Genomic DNA, 20,203 nt, shown 5'->3' with positions numbered 1-20,203 from the left:
AGACAAAAGACATTAACATCTTATAGCTTGCTTTGTTGGCTGTTTCAAAGACAATGATACTAATGAACAGGTTGAGAAATCCCATTAGGATTCTGCTGGTGTTTCCAGTTCTCTTAGCTCATACTGCATTTGCTTGTTCTGTGAACTTTCTTTTTCTTTGTGGTTCTTAATACAGGTTCCTGGTTTGTTGGTTGGGTTTTTTTCCCCTGCACTTGTCATTTCTCATCTTGCCCCACTCTTTTTCAGTCTTGCACAAGTGAGCTTACTGCAGTGCAACCCTACGTCATCCTCTAGTCAGTGCCAACAAGGCTGTTGTCATGGCCTCAATCTGTCCTCATGCCATGTTTAGTGTAATGTAATCATTACCTTGGTTGTGGAGAGCGAACCTGCTCCTGTTAAGTAAATGTTTACCAACACTGCTGAAGGCTAACATTAGGGAAGAGAGAGAGAGAGAGAGAAACACTGTTTAAAGTCGTGTCTCTTTTTTATTTTAAAACAGAAAACCTTGTTCCTGAGTGAAGCAGCTGATGACTGTTTTTCCTTCACCAGACTGTGATCAGAGGTAAGTGCAGAATCTTTTGCATTTTTATGGGCTGACGTATCCAGGTTTGGTAAGAGGAAGAGCTTAAGTCCTTTTGAGTGGTCTCATGTCAAAATAAGAGGCAAGGAATTAGGGAGGAGGAGGAGGAGGCTAGACTTTTATGCTGCAGTGTGAAGTTGCACTCCTCCTTCCTCTCTTTAGAAAGATTTGCGGAGGAAGCAATTTTGAGTGTCTTGTCTTCAGTTGCACAGCTGTCAGCATGAAGTGGCAGATGAGTTAATTTGGATCAGAAATGAATTTCTGATGCTGTTCTGGAATGTGATAGGACCGAGTGGTTGCTTAGTGCTAAATACTACTTTATTTAAAGGGAGTTATTACTTCCATACCTTGTGGGCAAATTTTGGGGCAATGTTGTTCGGTATCCCTTAACTCTGCCTTTGAAAAGGAATGGGAAGGATGTGGGCTAAAAAGCTTTTAAAGTTTCAGATTTTGCATTTCACAGAATCTCTGACCCGTGCATAACAGCTGTAAGATCCCTTTGGGAATTACTATATTTACGTTATTCCCAGTATACTGGAAGTGCATTCATGACTTATACCCACAGGAAATATCATAAATGTAATTAAAAATTAAAAATAGAAATATTGGATTGGTCTAAATTCTGTGCTGAAGAAAAGGAGTCCTGCTTTTTTTTTTTGCCCTCAGTTCTGTCTGGATGAATAGTGAAGGAAGGTAATTCTTTGAGTTTATTTAGTGCATATGTTTGAAAACTGTACTCTAATGTAGCAAAAAAAGCAGTGTTCTGTCAAGATGCAGAGATTCAGGCCCTTGTGACATTTATGATTTTAAAGTGCAAAAATTGCTTGCAAAAATGCCAGTCCTATCTTAGGAGTGGAAGTTCCCACAGTCGGTGCAGTAGAAGAGGGATGATGTGGTCCAGTGTAAGGTTCCTAGGTTCTTTTCTTGGAAAGAACAGAGATGATTTGTTTTGTGTGTGTGCTGAACAAATCTGTTTGAAATACTTTCTCATGTCTTAGGAGTGTTCACAGGTCTATGGATTTCTCAGATTGCTTTATATTAGCAGACCATTATGGCTTCAGCTGTGCAGAAAATCAGAGGGCAGAAAAAGGAGGATGGAAGGGCTCATGACTTCTGCAAGTACACTGGGTTTGTAAAAAGGAGATTGCAGGAGCTCGTACTTAGTGTTGAGTTCAGTGTACAGAAGCTGAGGTGGTGAGGAAAGGTGGACATGATGAAATGAGGACTTTGGGCCCTACACATGCTACAACTCTAAACTCCTCTGTTTGTCAACCAGAAGCTGAACTTTAACCCTATTTTTCCTGCAAAGACTTTGATACTCTTTCCCAAATGAAAGATTTCTCCCAGGGCTGATCTGCACACAGCTCCCACTTTCTTTTAGCAGCCCCTTCCCAGCCCCACTCACACTGCAGCTCCGTGCTTTCTCTCAACCCTAATCCTGAGTTTTCTAGAGACACATAGACAGGAGTCCTTAGGCATTGGATGGATAAAAGGATTTTTGAGGGTAGGAAAAAAGATATGTAGTTGGTGTGCCCCCATAGCTCATTTCAGTGTTATCCGAATAATAAATCTTGTCTTCTGTAAACTTTTTATCAATTTTGCAGGTAAGATTTGCAGAGACTAGTAAAGGAGCAAAAATACCTTGAAATGCTTGATACAGGTTTTTGTTCTTGTGAAGAGTAAAGTAGTGGTAGAAGAATCTAGGGCTACTTCTGCAAACTCCAGTATAAACAGAATAAACAAAAATTTATGATGGAGTAGAAAGAGCGTAATGACCACATTAGCATTCTGTTCAACTTGAATACTGTAATTCCAGAGACATTTGGTGTAATTTTCACATGTGAAATTGATAAATATTTATAATAAGTAAAAGAGTGAAAATATTAATGGAATGCTTCATATATTCTGTTAATGTCAGTGTATATGTGACATCATGGCTAGAAGAGCAAAGGGAGAACAATGTTTGATTTCAGATACAGGCACAGTAAATTGCTACTGTACCTTTGATTTCACTGACACAAAGGCTAGGAAATGGGGAAAGACAGCAAAACCTTGAAATTATAGCAGATGGAAAGGGGACCATGCAATTAGAATATATAGCCAGGCAGTCCATGCAGAACCCATTTCTTTACATAAAAGTAGAGTTATTGGAAACTTTGTTATTGTTACTAATTTAAAAGTGGAATTTCAGGCTTTCCTTGTGCTAACACGTGATTAGTTCATCCTTAGAAATACTTATTTATTTCTTAATAATGTTTTAATGTTTCCTGCCTATGCCAGCAATGTCCCACAATTATGTTACAGAAAAAGTAAGAGAGCAAGCCACAAAATGCCTGCAGCTTACTTTTCAAGAAACCTTCATTTTCCTAAAAGCCATTATTTTCCTGTGAGATATCTCAGCTCTGTTCAGTTGTAGCAGAAGTAGAGCAACAAATAAGTCCTTTCCTCTTTCATTGTATTTTATCCTTTCCTGGTTCCTAACTGTATCTGTTTTGTCAGTTGGTTCCAATAAGGATTTGTCTGCCGGTTATGTCTTTGCAATCACCAGTTCTTCATCTCCATGTCTGGAGCAGGTTACAGGAACCAGTTCCTCTGAAACTTGTGGAATTGACCTAATCATATCAGTGAGGCCCTGTCGTTGAAACATCTATAGAAGTATGCTAGTGTGTTTTCATGGCATCATGCCACATTTATGCAACAGAGATGAATTCTACTGCTTGGACAGGATTTGGTCTTAAACATTTTAATTAGTTTATTGGATTGAAGTTCAGGAGAACTGGCCCATTAGTGGTGGATTTTTGCCAGTTACTATTTACATCATTTTTAAGGATTGGTTGTTGCTGAACATGGGTCTGTTGAGTATTAAAGATGAGTACAAAAATGAAATAGCTGTCTGAAATTGTGGGCACTACTAAGTGTAAAGACGATGTAAGTGTAGCAATCTGCATAGCAACACCTACTAACCTCATTATCCTTTCCTCCATATAAGCTTACTTTGTCCCCATGTGGGCTTTGGAGATCTTCTGTAGGATGAGAAATGTGAGCACAGCTGAACAGAGACAAAAACTTAATTACAAAGCAGAAGGGCATGACTTGGGGTGCTTTGGCAGGGGCATGTTCCTCTCTTCTGAATATATCATCTGTTTGTCAGTTGAATGGTTTAACTCTGACCCTTTTCCAACCCTTCTCACCATGCATTTTAAATGAGTACAGTAGTGTGGTTGGGGAGTGCTGTGTTCAATACATCAAGAGCTTTTCCCCTACCTTAATGTGGAAGATGAACAGTAACATATTATCATTAGGTTTTCTCCTATAAATTCAAACACGTTCTTCCTTTCTTTCACCTTCTCCCATAAAGTGATTCATATGCTTATATATTACAAGACTCTATTAGTCTCTCAGATTGTGTTTACTGTATCTGGCATTAAAGCTGTTGATCCAAGGCCCTCACCAAACTGCCAGGGTTTGTCTGAAGGCCATGCTTAAAGGCTTCAGAAATCAACTTAGGTTGTGATTATGGACAACTTGGAGGGCTTCCCAGAAAAGACCTGTACAGTTGACAGTTACAGGAGATGAATATTGTTTCCATTGATTTTTAAGTCTGTTCCTGCACCAGCCTCTTGTCAGGGCACAGCAAGGGGTGACCCCATGCAGCAGTGCCATCGCTGATGGGGCAGAGTTCCATAGGATGTGAGCATGGCAGGCAGGGGCTGGATGCTAGTAACAGGATCTGTTGACAGTTCCAAGCAAGATGGAGCAATGAGGCTCCATCCAGGAGTTTAAAAGACAGGGCTGGAGACAAAGCAGCATCATGGTCCAAAGTCCACCCAGGAGACGGTGCCAAAGACAGAACTAGGTACAAGCTGTAGTATATATATGAGGGATCTTTCCAGAAGACAAGCTACATACAGCCTAAGTCAATTCTGGAGATGAAGCCAGAGGCAGGGCTACAGACAGATACACTTGCAGCAAAGTTCAAGCAAAGAGCAGGGGGCCAGGCTCAGGCTGAAATCAGGATGCAGTGGGGCGGCATAGAGGTCCCACTTGAGACTAGTCCGTGCCTTCAAGGGCTGATGGTGCCCTCAGGGTCCTGACACTCTCTAGTTCCTTAATGGGACAGATCAAAGGTTGCTTACTTCCTGTTCTGTCATATCACACAAGGTTTAATGATGTAACTGGTGCCAAAAACAAAGCCCCTTTGTTAGGTTGAAGAGGAAGAAAAGGGTTTTCCCTCACATGCTTATTCTGGCCTCAGAAGTAGTTGTCTCCCTCAGATAGGCACTTCATTCTAAATGGGCTGATGGTGGTTCACTTGTCTTCTCATATAAGAGAGAGAGGTGTGTTTTTAGGAATACTGCCATTTACTAGGGTTTTTTTTTGCTTTCTTTTTTTCCCCCTCTTAATCCCAGCATCAACTACCTTTAGACCTTCTCAAGCAGAGACAATCCTTACAGCAGTAGAGACTGTTTCTTAACTGGTAGCAACACCTGTCATTTCCCCTTTTATTTCCAGGGCTCTTTGGAGATAATCACCACAAACTGATACTGAGCAGAACTACAATGTTGTGTCATGCCAGGGTAGTTAGGGCTGAACTGTTAAGAAAAATACCACTGAATTCTCACCATTACTACCTGCTGGCATGAGGACATAGTTCATGCACTTTCCCCTAAGTGAACTTAACATCAGTTGAGCTCATTTTTTCCTCTGCTTTTCATTGATCTGGGGGACACTGTGAAATAGTTGTGGGAGTTGGGGGGGAGTGGAAAAGGGCAGGAGGTTTGGGTAGGGAGGATGGAGGACAGGAAATCTAGCTTTTGAGAGAGATACTGAAGTTTTGACTGTAGGCAGTGAGCAAAAGTTAATTGTCTTCCTGTACATGGAGCAGCAGTAATTCTGCTTTCTAACATATTCTAAGTGATATAGATTTTGAAAAGATTACCAGCAAGTGTCCAATAAACCTGAATCTATATAAAACACTGGAGATGGGAGAAATATGTGTTAAGAGTATGGTAAAAACTCATCATGAAAATCTTGACTATTCTAAAAATTGGTTCTTTGTTGTGTGGAGTCAGGATTTTCTGTCATGTTTCTGATTAGTGGAGTATTGAGATTTCCAACATCTGCTGTTTGCATACTGCAGCTTGAATGGGAAGGGTTTGTTTATTGGCATAGACAGGAGCTGGAAGCTAAAAAATTTAATGGTTTTAGGTTATGATTTTATGAAAATTTTTGTCAGCATCATCCATCTGCAGTATACAAAGAGGCTTGCAAACTTGCAGTGCTGTATTGTAGCATGACATGTATGTGATAAAATGTTCTTAAATGAGGCAAAATAAAGAATTGTCTCCTCTTGTTAGATGTGGAAACCCCATTTTTCAAAGGTACTCAACATCCATTTAACTTTTGTTGATTGATTAGGACAGCAGCATTAGTTTCATGTGTGTAATCCTTATCCCTCAGCACCTTGTCTTTTATTCACCGCTTAGCAATAAATATCTTTATGTCTTTGTGCTTTTCTTTCTGAAAGGCTTGAGTGCTTCTCTCAGTTTTCATATTAAATACACGAATAAATAATTTGCTTTGTTTTTGTCATGTAATGTTATTGTAATATATCGTCTAGGATTAAACAACACTGAGCAAATCATTGTGCCGTTATAGGACAGAAAGAATACAAAATAGTATTCTGAATTAGTTTTATTGTTAATTCAACAGGAAAATCATCTACTCTTAATGAACATTTTAAAACATTTTCTACCTTAGCTTCCAGGGCTTTTTCCTGTCCTGTTGAAGCAATGAGACAGTAGGAAGTATCTTTGAGCCAGAACTTAGTGCACCTACCTGGTCAGTTTAACTGTGAAAAGCTGGACATTTTGCTTTTGTTCAAGTCATAGTAGGTTAAGTCATAGTAGGTAACCCCTAGTAGGCCTGGTACCTGTCCATTGTTTCTGATTTTAGTTTTTACCTTGTTATTGTAAGGACAAAATTTTAAGGAGGTGCTTTGTTCACTTTATAACAGAGATAGCACTTGATGAATCACTGAGGTTCAGGCCTCCTTCAGAGTGCTCTCTAATACCCTGTAATGTTCTATTGCATTAAGCTTTTCCTGTCTTATTACAGAAGTGTTTGCTGTGCACTGTCAGCTCCTGTTAAAATAACTGCTCTAGAGATGTGTGCTAGTGTGTCATCCTGTCTGAAAACCCTCTACTCCCAAACCCTGACTGAGAAAGGATACAACTTCGAGCATACCTAGGGTGTTGCATCTTCAAAGAGCAGAGTATGCTGCTGTGGTCAGAAGTATTTCCTTTCCTGCCTGCCTCTCTACTGCTCTTGGACACGGTTTTCTATGTTTAAAGTAGAGAGACCCTCTTGTGCCAGGCTTTCAGGGATATAAAGGAGTTTAGCTCCCACCACCACCATTATGACCAAATTTGTGTACATGGAGACAGAACATAATCTGAAATATATTTGGGTTTTTAACGTGTTAATTTTTTATTAGTGGTGCACAAGAAGGTGATTTTTCTTTGTCCTTCTGCAGATTTATTCCAGTCTCCAGATTCCAATAATAGTGTCTGAATATATGTAGCTGGTTTGCTGTTGAGTTGGTTTGCTCCCCACACTGCCCCAAATGAGATCAGTTCCCTTGGTGAAGCTGCAAGCCACATTAGGGCAAGAGAAGCAATTTACTGCTGCTGAATACATTTTCTGAGTATAGTTTTCCTCATCTTGTCTGTTTGTCAGTCTAGAGGCATCCATAAACCTGTAACAGCTTCAGAAGATGAACTCTGGCAGCAAGCTGTCAGGGTGCCAGGCACTGCTGTCTGTGGGCTCCCTTTTTCTCCTCTCTCCCTTTGCCTGCCTGCTTGCTTTCCTTCTGCCTGCCAGCCTCTCTCTTCTCTGTCTCCCTCTCCCTCCTCTTTCCCCCTCGATCCCCGCCTCCCTCTACCTTACTGATGTGGATTTAGGTGCTGCTCTTCTCACTGGTGGTACCTTTTTGGTTTCCTCCTTGATCCTCTTGCCGCTGGAACAAAAGGAGAACTGGCTGCCCATGGTGCAGCACCTGCCTCTGCAGCCTGAGTAGTGAAAGGGAGGAAAGTGGGGCGCTCTGCATCCTCGCCTGCCTGCACCAGCAGTGAGCTTCTTCAGTCACTTCGCTAGAAATGCCTTTGAACTGCTGCCAGATCCCATTGTCTGCCGTGCAAATGGAGTTCAACGCCCTACCGTGATTAGATGCACAGTGTGTAAAAGGAGGAAGGAATGGAGCTGTATCCCCCCACCCTGACGGAGCATCTCAAATCTGCAGTGTGCCATGATAAGCTGAGCACTGGACCGTGCTTCTCTGCCTTCCTCTGCACATCGTCTACCTTACTTTCCTCTCATTGTTCCTGAGATTTCAGGGAGTGACATGGAAGCTTTTCAGAGACGAGCTGGAAGGCAAGATAGTTTCTGGGGAGAAGAGAGCCATGGTTTTAGACTGTTCATGTGGGACTGTGCTTTGCCCACTACCCACCTGTACCTGCAGCATGATATAGCAGCTAGTCATTAATGGTGCTTATGCTTAGCACTGATGTGCTTTTTTTTTAGCATGAATTTATTTACATTTTTCCGTTTGTGCTTAAAATTACAGCATCCTTAGGTTCACAAAATGATCTGAGAGATTTTGGCAACACTGAGTAAAGGGAAGGCAGCCACTGCTACTAATAATGTTTCATCCATCTACCAACTGTGTGGCCCAGCTGCCCTTCTCCAGAAAGGCCAGCTCACTCTATATATGCTTTTTGTGAAGAGCAGCTCTCAGGCTTTCTTGCTTTCCCTTTGGCTCCGTGTATTTCCTCGGGTTGCTGACTGTCTGACCCCTTTTGAGAGAGTAGCTTCACTTAAGGATTTCACTTTTAAAGGTAGGAATTTGAATTTTTGTGCCTATCTTTGCTATTCCTTATCTTAAGTGTTACCTAGGATGTGGTAAGAAAATATTGTTTTCTTTTCTGTCTTGCTATTTGACTGCTTGTTAACCAATCATTATCTGCAAGAACAATGCTTTGATAGGAGGACGGAGGAGCTGCTATTCAGTGATTTTGTTAGGGAGTGCACAAAGTGGAGTTGGCAGGGTTTGTGTCTCGTACTGATATGCCTGCCATGTTCCTTACTCATTAAGCTCTTTGTAAGTTCTTTCTCCTCTGCCTCCATGCCACCACTCTCCCTTTCCCTCCCCACAGAATGTTTCTGCATCTAACCTCGTTGCTGGGTTAAATTCGTGTTCTGAAATGTGCTGGAGGAGGATGAAATCTGGCCTGTGATGAGCTGGTGGCTCATGAATGCACTTGAGTAGTACAGGGAAGGTGGTTGAAGCTGCATGCCTTTGCCTAAACTGCTGCTCGAGCTCCACTATAAATAGATACTTTGAACCTTCATAGTCACTTAATGTCTTGGGTACCTGACAAGAAGATGAACAGGTATCAGCAATACTGGTAATTGATGAAATCATTGTAAAGATCAGAGTCATTACAGAGAACGTTTTAAAAGTCAGATGATGTCTTAATACATTTCCTGAGGACTAATGCAACCACATTTACTAGTGGTTTGTCCCATAGCAATCTGAACACTCTTTTGCATCTCCAGAGCAAAGCTAGTTGTGCTAAGTTAATATTTAGCAAGATGAAAGCTTAGATATGGAATTTTTTAGAGATGTTCTTTTTCCTTTCACAACAAACTAGTAAAAGATGACCCTTTCGTTAAGAATGTGTTTGATTTCCAGGTTTTTTTTTTTAGTTTCTTGGGAGTATGATTCACTTGGAACACTGGGGATTTTCTGGTCATTAAGAAATTTCTTGACCCTTGAACTGAGATGTAGCTGCCATTCTCCTGGCCAAGCCATGTTAAACAGAATTTGGGTGTTTGAAAGTGTTCTTTAGTTAACCAGTCAAGTTCATGGATGCTTCTGCAACTTGGCCAAACACTGCAGATGTAGGAAGCAAGAGCTTGGTCTGGAGCACAGACCAGAAACTTGCAGGGCCTCTTCTCTTAAAGGTCTTTGGTTTTTTGTCTTAAAGTAATGAATGTAATCAGATGGTTAGCCTGCTTTGTAAGTAACTGTATAGATGTAGCTCCTACTGTCTAAAACCTGCCCTCTAAAATGTGGCTCTATGAAAGAGGAGACACAATTTTCAATTCCCTTCTCTGCCTTTCCTCTTCAGTCCCCAGATTCAGCTGATAAAGGATGAGGAAGGGGGTGGTCTCTGTTTAAATGATGTTATATGTTTCAGGGTAGCTGAAATTGCAGTGAATTTTTTCCATATTGTTTTAGGATCTGGCCTTTCTATAGGCCATTCAGTTTAAGAATCCAAAAACATAAAGAAAAGGTATATTTTGATAGGAGTGTTTAACCAAAACAGAGCTAAAGAAACCTGTTGAAGGTTGACCTGTTGCTAACTCCAGAAATCTTGAGTCTTACTTCACTGCTGAAATTGTCAGACAAGTTTTTCTGCTTTGATGATTTGAAAGAAATTACTAAAAAAATACAAATGTTCTTTCTGTAGAAATTATCTCCATTGTTTTAAACCATCCAAAGTGGTGTATTAAGTCTGTTCACCTTAGATGAAATATAACAAAAAGTTGTTAACCCCATTGCTGTCCTTCATCGTGAAAGAACCATGTTAGGCAGAGGTAAAAGTTAGAGTATGTCAGAGGCATTTCGTGAGTGGAGCAACCATTTGCCTGAGGCCACAATTAAGGTCCAGTTGCAGGAGCTCCTGTTCAGCCTGGTGTTATCACTTCAGTGTAGATACATGTGTGTCTGCTGTCATACCTCATTTCACACACCTGGGCCCTGCTGAACTTTCCTTCTGGCAGGATAAAGTGCCACCTGTAGTGCAGAGCTGGACTGGAGCAGGTAGTTGAGTAGTTACCACACTGTGTGGTGCCTATTTTCTGATGCTTCATGATGGAGTCACCTAGTGCAGTAAAAGCACTTAGGTGTGTTTGAAAGCTGGGAACTTTGTTTTATTCTCCACAATACTTGAAGGAAGGTGATGGATTCAATAAGCTTGTTTCAAGAGAGGCAATTGATAGTGCTCATTTGTAAAAAATGTTGCTGGGTTGTTGGAAAATAGGAGGGGGAAGATGTGAAGAAGGAAAGTCTGCAGACTAAGCCTGCTTATACACATTATGATGAGCCCAGGCATGAAGTGAAAGGAAGACTCATAGCTCTTCATTATCTAATACTCCCTTAGGGCAATAACAAACTCACTTTAGAGCCAGCAAGCCAGGCCTGGGGGCTTGCAGAGTGAGAGCACACATTGTTCTTAGAAAAAGGCTGGTGCTGGAATATTTTAGTTCAAATTTAAAGCCCTCTTTAATGCAAAATATTCCTCAAAGGAATTTGGTTTTGCTGCTTACTATTTCAAAAGCTGCTTTCAGTCCAGCATGATGCCTTCATCCAAACAAAAGGTTGTGAAGTTAGGTATCATAAGAGAGTAGCATAATGTTGCTTTTTCATACCCCCTTATATGAGCTGAAGTGTTATGTAGAGACCCACCCTCCTTTTTGGAACTGAAAAAGACCAAATGTAGAAGTTTATCCCTCTCTACTTTAGTGTGTTGTAGCTTTTCAGCCTTTCTATGGTGCTTAGTGACCACTCTGTATTGCATGCTTCATTTCAGAATACATAAATCATTTTTGTACTGAAAATTCAAATGCATAATATATTTGTATAGAGGTCAAAGGGTTTTCCTGGGGTGGGGAATGTGTGGGAGGGAACATAACACAAACCTCCAGTGTCTCCCACTGATAGATGTACAGTTGTACTGCTTTGTACTTCTATAAGGAGTGGGGGGTAGAAGTTACAGTGCTGCTTCTGAGGTGGTGGGATTCATGACGTTGATTCGGCCTGCAGATGTTAAATCTGTTGGTTGATACTTCTCTGTTTAGGATCATGGAGAAAAGTGGAACTCTCTCTAAAAAAAGTAGAGTACTCAAATATCTCCTCTTTATTTGTATTCCTAGAATTTTCAGAGTCCAAGGTGATTCTTCATATGAGCGATTTGACCTAAAATAAACTCGCTGTCTTCCTTCCCCCTTTCCAATAAATTAAATGCCATTGCCAGTAGTTTAACCTCAGAGGTGGCCCTTATTGAATCAATGTGGTTCCCCTGTTTTGACACAAACAGCAGCAGTGAATGAAAAGAAATGTATGACAGCCTGGCAAATGCAGTGGAGGGGAAGATAATTTTCACCCCTTCCATGGAGCAACCTCTATGTTGTCAGCAAAGCAAGCTGAGTTACAATCCTTCTGCTAATTGAGAACTGATAGAGAATTTTTCACCTTCTGTCTGTGTAAGATCTCAGTTTGCAGTAGAGCAGCAAGTGGTGGCAGTCCCACCCTTATCACTGTTTTGAAGTTTGTGTTTTACGCAGGTAACATCAGGATTCCAGTTCATTCTGATACATTCACGAAGTGCCATTGAGGCATTGGTGCTCAGCATCTCTGTGTAACGTGATTCTCATTTTACAGATGGAGTTTGGGAAATGTGTAACTGCATCAAGGTAGAAGTGGAGTAAAGGACTGAAGTCAGCCTTACTCTCAGATTCCCTAGCTCTTAGGATGATGTGTAACTCCCTCCCAGAGGGTATATGAAAAACTCTCACTGTCTCAAAGACGGTACTTGAACTTATTTCTGATGCTTGTGGACCAGTGTACGAAGAGGAAGTTTAATATTTTAATATCCCACCCTCTCTCATCTCCCATGATAATGCTGCTTGTCCTTCTGCCCCTTCTAACTCTGCGAGAAGGAAGCCAAAAGGGGCACTGAAATTTCCCACAGTTCCTAGTGTTGGTCTCCTGAACAACAGAGACCTTTCCTGTAGCTCATCTGTGGAGTCTTCCTCTCTGAATGCTTTGGGAAATTGGTGTTTGGGTGAGAGGACAAAATTGTGTCCTCAGTTTACATGTGCAAGAATGAGTTAGTAAACAGTCACCCTGTGTTAACTCTGGAGGAGCTGCGTTGAGGGTAGCATATGACTTGATAACCCCACACATGCCCCTTGGTGCCGCTTGGGTAGAGTCATCTGGCACTGCTGCCAAGGGACAGCCCCATGAGCACAGGAACACCAGGGCTGGAAACAAATGCCACGTCAGTGGGTTTCCTGAAGTTGGAATGACCAATGCATTTGTCAAACTGTCAGCCCCGTGAGGCCAAGGAAGAGAAGGATGTTCAGGTCTGCTCTCTTGGGTGGGGCGATACTGGTGAATTTGCACATTTGCCCTCTCAGCTGAGAGGGAAGTCAGGCAGCAAAGCCAGTGCCTGGCGAGCACAGAGGAGCTGGGCTGCATCCAGCAGCAGGCAGCTGCCTCATGATGCTGCCTGTTTGTGTCAACTAAATTGGTTGGAAAAATACAGGCAGGCAAAGGGGAATATGGGCAAAAATAAGCATAAAACCGCTGGGGCAGGATTCTTGCTATATGTACCAAGATGTCAGCAGGTCCTTTGAATGTGCTTTCTGTTAACACTTGCAATCACAGATGTTCTGCAAGCCACTTAGCGCTTCACGGGAGTGGGGACAAAGTCAAAGCGTTTCAAATTACTGTAGAAACACTATCCCAGATTCATAATGAAGACTGAATTTTACAGTTCAAGCAGAGGCTTCATTTCTTTGTTGTGTAAGAAAACAGAGCACGTCTTCCCCAAAACTGTAATCTTTATATTCCAGCTACCAAATTAATTATACGAAAATTAACTAGACCAAATAATTAAAGTTAAAATTAATTTGTGTATTTAACTTCTAAAATTAACATCTAAAAATTTCAAGTATGTTTATCATCATGTATTTTTTAGTAATATAATTACAGCTCTTCCAAGTTGCTGTCTACCTAAAAATTATTTAATTCTTGTGTTTTCTCTGCAATAAGGAAGGTAAGAAACTTCAGAGTTTGGATACCCAGACTGCCTTTACTCTCTCTTTTACAGCACTGTTGAGTAGGAAAAGAAGGAAAAAATCTTGTCTGGAAGTATAGTGTTAATGTAATCTGGGGCCACCAGAAAGCGTTAATTATTTAGTTACAGGGTTGCTGCAAAGTCAAGTTGGATTTACTTGAATGCTCTAAATGCGGTTGTTTCTCTCCCATCACATCCGTGCACAAGATTTTAGTGCTAAGTGATCTGAAAACTATGAAGTATCTATTACCTCAGTGAGATCAATTAGCACATTTGAACTTGAGTTTTCAACATTACTGATGAAAATTCAGCATTTATAATGTTTCTCGTGAGTATTCTTTCATGTAGGTAATCTACACTGTCAGCTAGCTAACACCACTTTTGTCTCTGTATGGGAAATGGTTCACAATTGAAAGGGCAGAAAGCACTGTAAGAATGTAGTTGAGGCAACTTTCCTGCCTAATGCAGCTCTTGCCTTCTATTGCTCTGGAATGTTTCACTCTGGACAAAGGGAAAGGATGAATGCAGTGAGTACTGCAAGCATGTTAGATTTTCACAACCAAACCAGCAGTGGCTTTAGTCAGAATATGGGTGAAATAATGTTGTGGTGTGTCTGGAATATTGCATGACATGGTGAATTTCAGACTTCCAGACTTTACGATCCCTCCTTCATCAGCATTAAATATATAAGCTGTAAGCATGATGGTCTGTTTCTGCTGGAACTTGTCTTTAAAGTTGAGTTGATAAGCCTTTTAGAACAAGTTTTTTTATTATTAGAGAACCTATGTTTTTTAAACATAGGCAAGCTAGATCTAATGTCTTAGGAAAATTCTGTCTTTAGGCACTATGTTTCTGCCTCCTTAAGCAATGTGAGCTGTCATTTTGTCTTACTCCCCTCTGACTCCCTGTGCACTCCTCCATTTATCTCTTCCTCCTACTCTCAGCTTCTCATTTTGTTTCATGCTGCCTCCTATTCCTGGAACAGTCTCCCAGTCTCTGCTGCCAAATCCTCCCTCCCTTTCTCTGCTCTTGGGAACCCATTTCTTCCAGCAATCATTCCCAAGTTGTTTACTTGACTAATTGTCTCTCCTTTGTATTCTTTCTTTCCTGTATCTATTGTTCTGGATCATGTTTTATATGGCAAGATACAGGAGTCTTCTCTTTCCCACTGAACACCTCCCCATATGGGCTGATGCACATTTCTACCTGGAGAGAATTTTACTTTTCTGGCAGTTCTGTTCTTTCCATTCCAACTGAGTTAAGGCAATCAGATCATTGATTTAAAAAAATTGATTGGAATTTTCTGTATGCAGTTCACTTATTTGAACTAAGTTTAAGATTTATTAAGAAAGCAAAAGAATTCTTGAAAACATTAATGTTGTTTTAAGCTCTTTCAAAATAAATAGTATTCTGAATGCTTCTGTTTTAAGTCCCACTTCTGATAATATCTGACCTCATATCTTGCTGCCACACGTAAAACAGAAATAGTTTCATAATTGTTTTATCCTATAAATACTTATAAAAGCTTTCAAAATGGCATACAAGACATAACTCCACTAATTTTGACTTGAAGGTTAAGCATAGGTTTTTCCATTATCAGAAACTAAAAGTGAAATTAATACTAAATTTCTGCATGGAACCCCCCCCCCCCCCCAGTTTCTTGCTTCAAACATAAATAGTTTCCATGTCAATAATAAAAAATTAATCCAATTTTCAGTAATTGATTGGATTTCATTGGGCATTTTACTACTATCTGTAAATTTTGGGGAAAAGCCTTCAAAATATGTGGGTTAGTCTTCAAAATCCACTATTGGGCACCTTGCAGTTTTTTCTTCAGCTGCAGTCCCTAATGAAGATCTCCATTTTGCTCAAAATTCTTGAGCTTTCCTGACAAAACTTCAGCAGCTTTTGTTCCTGAGTTGTCCTGGGTACTGTTGATTAGGATGTTAATGAGGTCCTGGACTTTGCATGAAGGAGTATTTTAAAGATGCAGTGCTTCATAGCATAAAAAAATTCTACTCGTAAGCAGTTGACTACTTAAAAATGTAAGACTATAGCACCAACTTTGTCAATTAAGTCTATAAAATGGGAGGAAGACTAAGAACTAGTTGCATGTAATTACAATATTTTAAAATTATTATATTTGAGATGTATGTCCTTTCAAATAAGTTTTGTTTCTCTGTGTTGATTATCTAAAAACAAGACAGAAACAAGGGGGAACAGAAGGTACAGGCTTAAAATTGTTGTTTAACATTGGTAACGAGCGTGGCGTAGTGTAAACTGTGGTGTGGATATAAGTGTGCATTGCCTGTGTTGCTCTGATTTCATAACAATTGCAAACACAGATGGCTTGAGAGAATTAAATAATTCCACCCACATTAAGACAGGGCAGTCTAACAACACACACAACTTTTTATCATCTATCAGTCTCTGTCCTCCTGTCACTTACACATCCTTCATCTGTGGAAAACTAACCAGTGTGTGAAGCTGCTGCCGAGTCCATCGAGGCCGAAAGGACAGCTCTCTAGGCTGGAGTTGCCCTCACCGCTCAACGCAGGGGATCTCCATCCACCCTCCTGGCACAGGCAGCCTCCTCAGCGTAATACCCAAACAGGACAACTCTAGAGGCAGTCAGTGATAGCTACCAGGTTCAGCCTAGAGCCCAGTGATCACCAGATGAGTCCATAGTCATCAGGCAGGTTCTGAGTCAGGTGGACAAGGCAGAACATACTTGTAACATAATTCAGGTCATGACCTGAGCTCAGGCACAGCTTGATGGTCAGGGCATTCAAAGGCTGTTGGTGTATGCAGTGCCCTGACAGTCTTCCTTACAGAGTCCCCCCGCTGAGATCTCTTTCTGCTATAATGCTTGTGAAAAAGCAGATGATGACTTTTCATTGCACAGATGACCATGAAGGCTTGGATAGGGCAGTAGAGTGCTTTGGTTTTGTTCCTGTCTTGCAAAACCCAGGCCTCCAAATGGTTGTCTCACCCAGCTTGTGTAATGTTCACAGACCTCAGGTCATGCCTTTTCCACCCATTCTACTCGTCTTCCCATTGCTTGTTTTTACTCTTGTTGCCTGGCCAGATTTATAGCTTGCTTATATCACTTTTGCTGCTTTTTTTCTGAGGTGAGTTTGCACTGTGTTAATAGCTAAGCCAGCAAAAAATGTGAATATTTTGTTTTCTGAATCCAGGAGGCTTAATCACACCAAGGTAAGAGGGAACTGGATTTTAGATGCTGCAAAGTCTGGGAGATATGCCATTAGCTTTACACTGAGTGGAGGTCTTGTGAACTGAACACCTCAGTTAAAGGCAGGTAGGAGAGAGCTGCTGTACACAGCTGGGGAACATGTTCATTTACAAGCACAGCAAATAGTGACCCTGAGTCTTGGTGCAAATACAGAGAACAGGTGAGCACAAGAGCTTTCCTGAGGTTTTAAGCTTTGGCAGAGCATACTTACAGCTTTCTTCTGGTGTCAGTTGGACAAACTTTTAGTGTAACAGTATTAAATTTGTTCCCTACTGTCATATGTTCCTAAATAAAATTGATTGGAAAAGAAGATTAGCTCCTATGTGTTAAGTGACAGGAGGAAGCAATTGAACTATTAGCTCTTGCTAATATGAAGAATTAGCTCTTCCTAATTAACGCAAAATTTTCTAGGCATAGCTCATAGGAAGAATGGTTAGGCTGCTTTCATAACAATCACAGATAAAATTTCATAATATACATTCTATATTAAGACACTTCAACTCTGACTGACGCAGAGTTGTTTTGGTGTTGCCGCAGTTTGACTGTATTTCTCCACTTGATTAAGCTACTTAGGAGAAATCATCAGAAAAGACATTTTGTTTTCTGCAGCAGAATCATTGATCTGAATTGTAATAAGCAGGGATCATGAGAGAATGGAAGTTAGATTCTTGTCCATATCTAATGTGGAAGGAACTGCATCTATTTCCTGTTCCCACAGTTCAGTTGAAGATGTTCTGCCATGATAGGGCATACATGTCGATTGCTGATATAAGGAAGAGGCTGAAGATGGTGCACTCCCACCATTTGAGGTGACTGATATTCGCTTCCCACCTGGGAAGGACTGTAGAGCAAACTGGACTGCCCTTGTGTGGCAGGCTCTAACCTGCGCTGTCTGTGATTCTCTGTCCCACAGCTCCAAGTTCCTGGGTGCAGAGAGGAGCTTGTGTCTCACATTATCATCTGGTTTGGGAAAAAGGGTTAGGGTCAGAATGTACATAGACCTATGTATCAGGAGAGGCGCAGAACAGAAGGAGAGGTGAGGCCACAGTGAAATTGTGCTGTTGTTGTGGTGGCCAGATACCTAGATTTTAAAGGTTCAGTACCACAAGAAACACAGGACTGGATATGCTGCTGTGGTTATCTCAGAGGAAAGTGCCTTCTTTCTCTCCTGAGCACTTGTGTTATACAGACCTGTGCACCCCCAGAGCTGTGACATCCCCTCAGCTGGTGGAAAGCTCTGACATGTGAGAGCACTTCCACTGCTGCAATACTTGTCGTCTTTCCTTTTCGTTTCAGCAAAGGTGTGCAGCTACCAATATATGCCAATACTTATTATTTTTACTAAGCTTCACCGACTGCTGAAGGCTGAAATTTTATTTGGGTTTTTTAACAATTCTTCAGGTTTCTTATTTGCACATCTGCTCTTTAAGCAGATTGAAAAACAAGACAGCAAACTGTTTTCCCTTCCCAAATTTGTCCTCTGCTGAGACAGTGAAACTTGTAGGGGCTTGTGGTGCTGACATTCAACTTAAGGGAATACCTCAGTGTAAAAGTTTTGAAATTCCTTTGCTTCTGAAAATGAGTCAGGTCAGTTGTAATGACCCTAAGCGGTGAGTGTAGTATGATGGGGAGAAGGCAGGGAGGTGAAAACCAGATTTCCTGGAAGCTCTTATGAGGAGGTTTTGGGGGGAAGGATTGGTTTATGTTGCTAACAGGTAGTGCTGGGCCGTGCCTCTGTCATTGGCATGGGAAGGACTAAACCTGTTGCTTATTTTTTTTTTGTAATATAAAAGAGTAAGAGAACAAAGATCTGTTGGAAACAGAAGGGATACATTATGGATCCCAACACCAAGAACCTTGCAGGAGTCATGGGATCCCTGTGCACTGCCTCACAAAGCTGACCTGGCAGCCTGAGCTGGCCTCTCCGAGATGTCTGCCTTCGTGGTGTCTTCAGACTTCATTGCACCAGCACAAGGGTAAATTCAAGACTGCAGCTGGGTTTCCACTAGGCTGGGACGAGGGAAGTTCATGCAGATCTGTTTAGCATGGACTGCAGTTTGTTGCTCTTGCAGAAGGTGTGAAGTTACATACCTGTCTGGGGATGATAATAAAAAAATTAAAATAATTACTACTTTGTCTCACAGGTCTTCTCTTATATCAGACTGACACATTTCAAGGCTGCTGGCCAGCTGGCAGCTTTCCAGCTTGCCACAGGTCTGTACTGAGAGGCCTATCCCTGCATGGGGACTTGCCAAAGCAGAGCACAGCGCTGACTGGAGCCTGCAGCCCTGTCTGTTGGAGCAGCATGGGCACTATTAGTGTTTCTTGCCTCTTTGATCTGAATTTTGTATTCCTTGGGCAGTCTTTCACTTCAGGATTTGACTGTCAGTGGATGCTAGCTAAAAGACACAGCCAGAGCCCCAAAATGAGCTTGGTTGGCAATTACATTGCAATGTGACTGTAATTTCCACAGTATTTTTTCTACCCAATATGTGGAATACAACCAGCATTCATTCTTCTGAGCTTCTACACATTCTTTTGCTGTGTGGCTCACTGTGCTCTGCTGAGATTACACTTGCCAGGTTTCCTGTCTTTGTGAGAGAGGGGACCTGTACCTGGAAGCCTGGCATACAGTTACCACCATAGGCAAGGAGGGGCTGTGGTGTGTTAGAATCAAGCAGACTAATGAGGAATTTTGTGTCATGATGACACCATTAAAGTGGAATGGGTTGGAAAATCAATCAGATTCCTTCTCTGATTACTGTGTAACTCAATTACTGCAGTCCCCCTGGGGCCCAAGGCAACAACTATTTCACAGGAAGTGCGGAAAAAAAGCCTCTGAAATAGAGCTGTTGTGGATAAAGGCAAGATCCTGCTGCTGTGCATTCCAGAAGGAGGGGTTATATTAATAAAAAAGGTCGGGGAAATGCACTGGTGACACTGGGGTTTAGGGTGACAAGACCTTGTGTAGTGCAACTAGGAAGGAATTTGTATGACAGTTCTTGATAAAGGTGTCAAATGATACCCATTATCTTCCATGTACCTTGGCATGAACGTACCAGAAGCCCCAAATACTTATATTCTGGTCACTGGTTTTGAATAAGTGCTGGTCTTGAGCATTTGTACTGATCTCCCACAATCATTTCCAAGAGCTGAAAATATCTGTAGATCAGTCATTAAAACCACACAGTTTTGATTGTTATCTTGCTTTCATATCACATCAGTTGCCATGTGGCTTAGCAGCTGATAATTCACAAAACACTTCATGTTTCACATTAACAATGTGTATCACTAGGAAACAGAACATCTAAGTTTTATATAGCCTTTGTCTTAGTGCTGGTGATCTGTGAGATAGCTGACCTTACAGCTGACGCTCTCTGATCTAGAGATGCTTTTCTGGCAGGCCAGGTGACTGCTGAGCCTGTATCCTTGGACCAGTGAACA

The 20,203-nt window shown here is 41.3% G+C and overlaps 1 protein-coding gene across 1 annotated transcript in view; it reads left to right on the top strand.

The window, feature by feature from the left end:
• Positions 1-406: 406 nt before the first annotated feature.
• The window catches only part of NDST2 (N-deacetylase and N-sulfotransferase 2), a 49,240-nt gene continuing 29,443 nt past the window's right edge, over positions 407-20,203 (top strand). Inside the window, exon 1 of the mRNA XM_027699978.1 lies at positions 407-562. The gene's annotated coding sequence lies outside the window, so the exon portion shown is untranslated. The remainder of the gene's footprint in view (positions 563-20,203) is intronic.

This window comes from Neopelma chrysocephalum, unplaced genomic scaffold (genome assembly GCF_003984885.1).
Source record: "Neopelma chrysocephalum unplaced genomic scaffold, ASM398488v2 Primary Assembly neopelma1_143, whole genome shotgun sequence".
In the NCBI taxonomy this organism is placed as follows: domain Eukaryota; kingdom Metazoa; phylum Chordata; class Aves; order Passeriformes; family Pipridae; genus Neopelma; species Neopelma chrysocephalum.
This window is presented reverse-complemented; position numbering and strand designations above follow the sequence as displayed.